Genomic DNA, 8,358 nt, shown 5'->3' with positions numbered 1-8,358 from the left:
ATATATATATATTACAGACAATATTATTGTATTTTAACATCTTATAGCGTGTTAATTACATTATTTTCCCGTTTTATTTTATCTGGTGATATTTAATTGGGCATAAAATTTAAGAAAAAATGAAAAAACTTCTAAAACTTGTAGTTTTAGGCATGCCATGACATTCTATGTCGAACTTATGTCATGTCAAGCTTTCTGACCTGCTCTGTACCGGCGGTATTTTGTGTACTTTGGGGCGTTGACTAGCCCTGGTCTACGCCATTAAGGATAAAATGAGAAAACTAAACTAAAAAAACATGAGAATTATATAGTTTTACTATTTCTCAATTATTACTACTTATCTCAATTAATAGAGATTTACTTATGATTATCTTAACTTCAAATTTTGAACTACTTCAAAATCTCTCTTTCTCTTACCTTCCTTACATCCTATATATCTTTGATTCTTCTTCTTCTTTATTTTATTTTTTTGGTAGTCCAACTACTGCAACCTGATAGAATTTTTGTAAATGAATTGTGTCTGTCCAGTTCCTTTCTAATCCATAACAAGTATCAGTATAAATTTCAGTTTATGGATACGTGACCAATTTAAACATTTTTGCCTTTTTGGTTATTAATTCTAAATTTTGAACTTCAAGGTACCTAAATATTTTTGGATATCTATTCTTTCTTTCTTTCTTTTTTTCTTCTCCTCTTTTATGTCTTCTTTAAATTTAATTTTTGATATTAAATCTAAATGTTAACGAAAAGAAAAAGTTCAACTAAAGTTTGTAGGTGCTTGCATGCTTTTTACCGAAAAAGAAAAAAAACAAACCGTTTTCAGATTCTGTTATATATCAAATCTTTAGTTTTCTGTACGTAGCAGTGTAACTTCTAAGTTTTAAGTTAATGTATAAAATTAGACACAGAAAATTAAAGCATTTGTGTCTGTCGTCTTTATTCTCTTCTAAAAAAAGCTTATTAAAGCTGCTAATTAACCTTTCATTTTGTTCTCTGCATTTACAAGGCCTTTTACCTTTTAATGCCATCTTTCTTTTCTCATTTTGTTTCTTTTTCTTCTTTATCATTACTTTCATCCAATTATATCATCATAAAACATTATCCATAAATGGTATTTTATATGCAAAGACCTCTACCACAACCCTTTTCTTTAATCAAAGAGTTTAATTTCTATGTCCATCGTGCTTTATTGCGTGTTCATTTCATTTAAAAGCTTAAGATATTATAAATGATATATTTTTATGTACTTAATTATATTTTTAGATGTCTTTGAAAATTACTTTTGTTTAAAAAAAAAAAAAACAATGGACGGCAGGCGGAGATTATACCCAGAAACTTCTATTCTCCGTTTCAATACCACCATATTGAATTATTCGTCATCTCATCTGAAATCTTAAATTATTAGGAAGGCATATTTTTATTTACTTAATTGTATCTTCAGCACATCATTTGTGTATAGATAAGAACCATAATATATCCTATAACTTTATGAAATTAAAATTTAATGGATGTTGTATATTTTTTTTTCTTAATATAATTAGAACAAAATACACTAGCCTAAAAATTATTTATGTTTGTCTCTATAACAGAAGAGCGGGAAATTCTCGTCAGCCACACGGTCAAGTTTCAAAGGAAGAACTTGGCAAGCCATGAACAGAAGGACCTCTAGCCAGGAATGTGGAAAGTTTCCTTTCTTGTATGTAGTTATTTAAAATGGGAAGTCTATAAATACTGTGAAATATTGATGAAATTTCAGAAACCCCACTTTAATTTGTTAGATTATTTTGTTTAAATGCTGAAAAAATTCTTTAGAATCTTTGGAGATGGAATGAAAAGGATAGTTAATTTTGTCTTACACAAGAAACAAAAGATGATTGGTCATTATATTGGGCAGAGAATCCCATATTTACATCCAACACCCAAGGGTTGAGAATATTAATTAGAGTGTTTGTATCTATTAGTTTGGTGGGAAAGATAGAGAGATAAAGTTTTGCATGGTGTGGAGGAAGAAAGAAGAACAAAGAATAAAGTTAATGGAGAGTGTGTAACGGGAATTAATGCATATCTCAGCAGCCATGCATTTGTATAATATATATTGTTCGAATCTCTGTCAACAGTCTTGTCAATTACTAGCAGCTTTGTCTTTGTGACAAAAAAATTAGCTTTAATCTTTTTTTATTGATCATCTGAAATTCACTAGTATGACAAATTCAAATTCGTATCGGAATAGGAGTAATTAAGGGCGGAAAACGTTCCTTACCAGGCAGGTGCAGATTTAGGGGGCGGAAGGAGAGTTCATCCCAACCTACTTTCCCGAAAAATTATACGGTATATATAAAGCAAAATTTTGTTTTTTCTCTATATATTATGTATTGAATCCCCTTAACGTAACGCAAAAGCATAACTTAATAGTCAAGGGGGTTCAAAACCTTTGTGAAGTATATTGGTTCAATTCCCATTGGCCACAATTTCTTTTAATTTTTTAACTTTTTTTTTGAATCCCCTTAGAGGAAATCCTGCCTCCGCCACTGCTACCGGGATTGATCTCTATTCATGGGTCAAACCCGTTATTTCTAGTTAAGAATAAAAGAATCTCATTTATATCACGATATTGTTGATGGTTATAGCTAGCTTTATTGTTTATGCATCTCTGTCACGAATCCTGTCAATTACGTTGTTTTGGCTTGTGACAAAAAAAGTAGCTTTACTTCTTCTTTTTTTGGGTATAATCATATGGTATTTAGTCCACTGATTCGACTAATAATTAACTCTGATTTGCACAGTGTAGTGTTTATTAAAGAAGAAAGTGTTCCTTATTAGGAATTTCTCTATTCCCGTTCGAAGTAAACACCTCTAATTAATGATGAAATGATCCCATTTATTCCACCACACTAACTAAAGCAACTCCACCATTTAAAAGTGTCTTGGCAGGGTTAAAAAAGGAAAAGGGAAAAAGGTAGGATTGCCTCCTTGTGTTAGTCCTTTTCATTAGATTCTTTGGTGTGAGAACTGTTTTGGTCTTTGGTCCGTTCAAACTTGTTGTAAAACTAAGTGGAGAGATTCCCTGATTCTCAAGCATGGCAATCAAAATTTTAAAGAAAAAGAGAAGGAGAAAATTATTATTAAAAAAAAAAAAAAGAAATTAAAGGCAACTGAAAATCAGGATGGTACTCCCTTCAAAGTTCAAAGAGAAAGACAAAGTAGGCTCTCTGTCCTGCTTTTTTCATCCCCCTCTCTTGCTTTCTCCTTTACCATTTATTGGACTTAGAAGCAAAGACTTGGTCTAAAGTTTTGGAGATTCAAATGCCACAATTAATTGTCTAAAAGAGCAAAAAGGGAAAAAGGAATCACATAGGATATTTGGGCTTTAGCTTACATTTACCATGTAACATTATACATGAGTGCTTTTCTGGTTGAGTAGTGAAGTCTAAAGAGAACTGTCACGCCCCAAAGCTGAAGAGGCATGCCTGGTATCCGGTGCCATACTAGGCCCGAGCGTATCACTCTATTACTGTGAACTTTGGAGGGGTAACCCTCAACTTAGGCCGATGAGGCGATATTCCGAATCATCTGAAAGTAACGTCTCTCTCATCTGAGGGGTAAATATACCCAAAAGCCGATATATATATAATTGTGCAGACCGACGAAGCTGCCACGAACATGTACTGCTATACAAAATATACATAACTCATCTACAAGCCTCTAGAGATAAATGAACTGTACCATGGTCGGGACAGGGCCTCGACCTATCCATTAAAGCTGTATATATAAAATGGACTCCAAGGTCTAGACCTGGTAACTCCGAGGAAGTGGAGCTTACCAACCAAGCTGGTGTTTGAATCTGTTTGCTGGGAGGGTCTATCCAGCTGTCAATCAGGACCTGCAGGCATGAAATGCAGCGTCCCCGCCAAAAGGGACGTCAGTACGAAATAATGTACCGAGTATGTAAGGCAATAGAATAACTGAAAGCTGAAACTGAACTGATAATATAATAAATGAAAGTAACTAGGAGTCAAAGATAATCTGAAGATATGCTTACCTGTTGATACTGACTCAAATCTCTTAATATCGTAAGTAAAATAGTTGTCCGGCCTTATAAGGCTCGATATGTGTAACTGCTCTGCCGTAGTAGCTCACTCATAGGCGCTCGGCCACAGTAGGCTCGGTATATAACTTACCATCTGATCAGAGGTTGCTCAATAGGGGCCTGCCTACCGATTATAGCTCGATGGTGGTGAAAAATACTATAATACTGTGTATATATCTGTTGAGTGAAAGAAGATAATACTTAACTGAACGGAAAGTCCCAATAAGGGAGAATACTATAACTTATGAGACTAGGATAATGTGAATGAATTCAGAAATACGAACTTCTCTTTATGTCTCGTTATCAAACACATGTCGTTGTGGGATCATGCCAAAATGAAGGAAGGGTTTAGCCTTAACATACCTTATTAAAATCTGTCCAATAACCTCGTTAAACTCGTCTCGTTGCACCTTAATCTACAACAATGATAACAATACTATGATCAAGTTATGGAAGGTAAAACTATCGCACAACGTACAACAAGCTTATTTTATAATAAAATGGGCAGCATCTCCCCTATAATCTTTACTTCCTCCCAATTCGACATAACACCAACAACAACAAGAACACAATAATAACAACATGTATATATCATTTCCCAGAATTATATCCATCACAAAATAGCTCACACAACCCAATTAATTCATACACAAAACGACAACTCTAATAGTGTCAAACAACCCGAAAATATTACGACGAACAATCAGACAACCATCCTGCCATTATGTGGTGTTTCTCCACACCCTTTCTCCTCCAAAACTCCACAAAAATAGTAGCAAAAGAGACAACCCAATAGCAACATGAAACAACCCACAAAACAGTCTATTACAAGTTTAACAACTCGAACTCACGGCTTGAGATCACCGTCCTGTGAGTTCTTACAATTATTGAACGAATCTCTCTACTTTTACAGCAAAAAAATTGGATGAAAGAGGGCAATATACTTACCTTATTTGGTGAATATATCATCCCTATCTTGGTTCTTCAACCGTTAGGTTTTTCCCCAACTAGAACTTGAAAAGAAGAGAAAATCATTTAGGGTTTTATATTGAATTTTGGGAGAATTTTTCTGGGGTGTACCTCTGATAGTTTTGCTCTATTATGAGTGTAATATCTGAAGGAACAGCCCTTAATAGGTCTCTTTAGCCGACCCAAACTAGCTCCTTTTTGGACATGTTTCGTCCTTTCATTTAAGCAAGTAGGTGACACACCTACTTGTCACGTATGCAGTCTGCGCAGTCTCGCAAAAACGCAAATATCTCTTTACTCCAATATCGTATTGACAAAAGGTTTAATGTGTTAGAAAATGACTTGTAGATATTCAATTTGGTAGGTGGATCATCCCGTAATTCCAACATTATTGGGAGAAAAGCTCAGATAAATTTGACCTAAATTTCAGCACATTTATGAATGTAACTTGTGATGACCTTTGCAAACTTTTGTTCCACAACTCGCTTGACTTCAAAACATAACATACGACTATCAAACGACTAAAATAACACATAACATAACCTCCTTCATCTTGTTATGAAACTTAGTCTCACCCCAGAAGTACATGTTATAACATTCCCAACTTGTCGACTTTCGACGAAACCTATTTTCTTCAATTCGTTCAGTAACTAAGCCTTCCAACCCTCTTGGTACTTGCAGTTCATGATTTTAAATATTTGTAACCTCCAAGTTAACATGATTAACTTACTTTATGTTACTTTCAAAGATGATCTCATTTCTGAGCTTACATCAATTAACTTACGACGTACTCTCACGTACGAAAATATGGGGTGTAACATTATTCCCCCTTTGGAACATTCGTCCTCGAATGTTGACAGATGTGCTTATCAGTCTCATAACCTATAGCTCTTGCGAATTCTTGTCCTTGACATCTAGGCAACTATTCTGTGAATAAATCCAAAGCCGAGGGGATTCCCCCCTTTAGGCCTCTTTCTCGCACCACGACCTGTGGTCGGAATTCTTCCAATCTCGTTACTGTTGCTACTTTCTGTCGTGCAGCCTGTACGACTCTATCTATGTATGTGCTCCTATGTGACTCTTCTCTCCTTTTTCCTCCATATTTTAGCTAATCTCTAGGCCTCATTTTGTTAACTTACATAGAACTATTACAATCGGTTCCTCTGGTTGGTACTTTGTTGAATTTACGACTATCGCTACATCTTGTTTCACAACCTCGATTATCTACCCTTTTGGTTTTACTACATCTAAGTGGGTTATACTATACCATAACACTTACTTCAGTTTTGTTATTATCGATGTTTGCTATCCAACTCTAGGTTACTCTCTCGCTGCTTTTCCTATATATATATAAATCTAAGTCCTTTAATACTTCCTTATTACTACTGTTCATCTTAAGAATGACGACCTAATCTCATCTTATACTTTGGAACTTTTATCCATCTATAGTTGATTCACCTTAATGTTGAACTATAATCTACCACTGATAACTTGAAACCTCTTATATAATATATTGTCGCTAGGGCTCACGTCTCATCAGGGAACATCAGGAGTTATTTGCCTGATCCACTTCGGGATAATACTATTGTAACGACCCGGCCGGTCTTTTGAGAATCTAAGCTCCGTTCGGTGGCATACGGTCTCGAATAGCTTTATAATATGAGTATCGACTTGCGTGCATGGTTGGATTCAGTTAATGGAGGATTCAGAGTAAAATTGGAAGAAGGAATCTAATTTTGGAAGTTTTGAACGGTGAGAATTTGACCGGAATTGGACTTTTGAACAGCCCCGGAATGGGTTTTGGGTGATCTCAACAGCTTCGTATGGTGATTTTGGACGTAAGCGTGTGTTCGAATTGTATTTTGGAGGTCCGTAGCTCATTTAGGCTTGAAATGCTGAAGGTTGAATTTTTGAAGTTTCCGGATCAATAGTGAAATTTTGATGTCGGGGTCGGAATGCGATTCTGAGAGTTGGAGCAGCTCCGTTATGTCATTTTGGACTTGTCTGCAAAATTTGGCGTCTTTCCGGGTTGATTTGATCGGTTTCGGCACAGGTTTTCGAATTTGGAAGATTTGGAAGTTCATAGTTTGATTCATGGTGTGATTCGTTGTTTCGGCGTTGTTTGATGTGATTTGAGACCTCGAGCGAGTCTGTGTTAGGTTATGTGACTTTTGTATGTGTTTAGACGGGGTTCCGGGGGCCTCGGGTGTGTTCCGGGTGGGCTACGGGTCATTTTCCCCATTTTTGGAGCTGTTGTTTTGCTGCTTCTGGTATCCTCCTTCGCGATCGCGAACAGCCTCTCGCATTCGCGATGCCTTGTTGCTGACCACCTCAAAATCCTTCTTCGCGTTCGCGTTCGCGTCCCACGCCTCGCGTTCGCGAAGCCCTGCATTTTCCTTCTTCGCGTTCGCGTCCCTCCCTACGCGTTCGCGTAGGTTCCTGCCTTTCTTCTCCGCGTTCGCGAGCTCATCATCGCGTTCGCGATGGGCAAACCTGGGCAGCCTTAATTTTTCTTCTTCGCGAACGCGGTCCTCTCTTCGCGTTCGCTATGCACAAAAACCTGGGCAGACAGAATATATTCCAAAATCGAGGGTTTCACCATTTTCATCACATTTTGACTTCTAAAGCTCGGTTCTTGGCGATTTTTGGTGGGTTTTTCACGAAATTTGATTGGGTAAGTGTTCTTCAACTATAATTAAATATATTCCATGAATTTGTCTTTATTTTTATCATTTAAATTGTGTTTTGGGTTGGGGAAGGAGTTGGTTTTGAAGAAAGATTCTAAAATGAAAAATCGTGATTTGAGGGACCAAATGGTATCGGAATTTGATAAATTTTGTATTGTTGAATTCGTATCGGAATGGGTAATCAGTTTTTGTAAAATTTATCGGGTTCCGAGGTGCGGGCCCGGGGGTTGACTTTTGGGCCGATTTTTAGAATTTGATCAATATTGAGACTTTATGATCCGGAATAGTCTCTTATGTGTTTTATTTGTGCTTTGAAGTTAATTTGGTTAGATTTGAGCCGTCCGGAGGTCTTTTCACCCGAGAAGCGCATCTTAGAGTATCGGGTTGTCGTCTTTGAGGTAAGTATCTTGCCTAACCTTGTGTGGGGGACTTCCCCTTAGGATTTGAGTCTGCTATGTTGATTGTAGTTCGTGTACGCGAGGTGACGAGTGCGTGCTCGAACTTATTTGTGGAAAAATTGGCCTTTTAGGGTTCTTAGGTCCTTATATTCACTGTGTATGAATGTGTCCTTGATATGCTTGAGTTTTCCAGTTACTAGTTTCACTTCTACATGCT

At 36.6% G+C, this 8,358-nt stretch overlaps 1 long non-coding RNA gene across 1 annotated transcript in view; it reads left to right on the top strand.

Moving 5' to 3' along the window:
- Positions 1 to 1,804, top strand: part of LOC109215643 — a 2,535-nt gene extending 731 nt beyond the window's left edge. The window contains exon 2 of the long non-coding RNA XR_002066385.1: positions 1,590 to 1,804. This is a non-coding gene — a long non-coding RNA (uncharacterized LOC109215643). The remainder of the gene's footprint in view (positions 1 to 1,589) is intronic.
- Positions 1,805 to 8,358: the final 6,554 nt, after the last annotated feature.

This window comes from Nicotiana attenuata, unplaced genomic scaffold (genome assembly GCF_001879085.1).
Source record: "Nicotiana attenuata strain UT unplaced genomic scaffold, NIATTr2, whole genome shotgun sequence".
In the NCBI taxonomy this organism is placed as follows: Eukaryota; Viridiplantae; Streptophyta; class Magnoliopsida; order Solanales; family Solanaceae; genus Nicotiana; species Nicotiana attenuata.
This window is presented reverse-complemented; position numbering and strand designations above follow the sequence as displayed.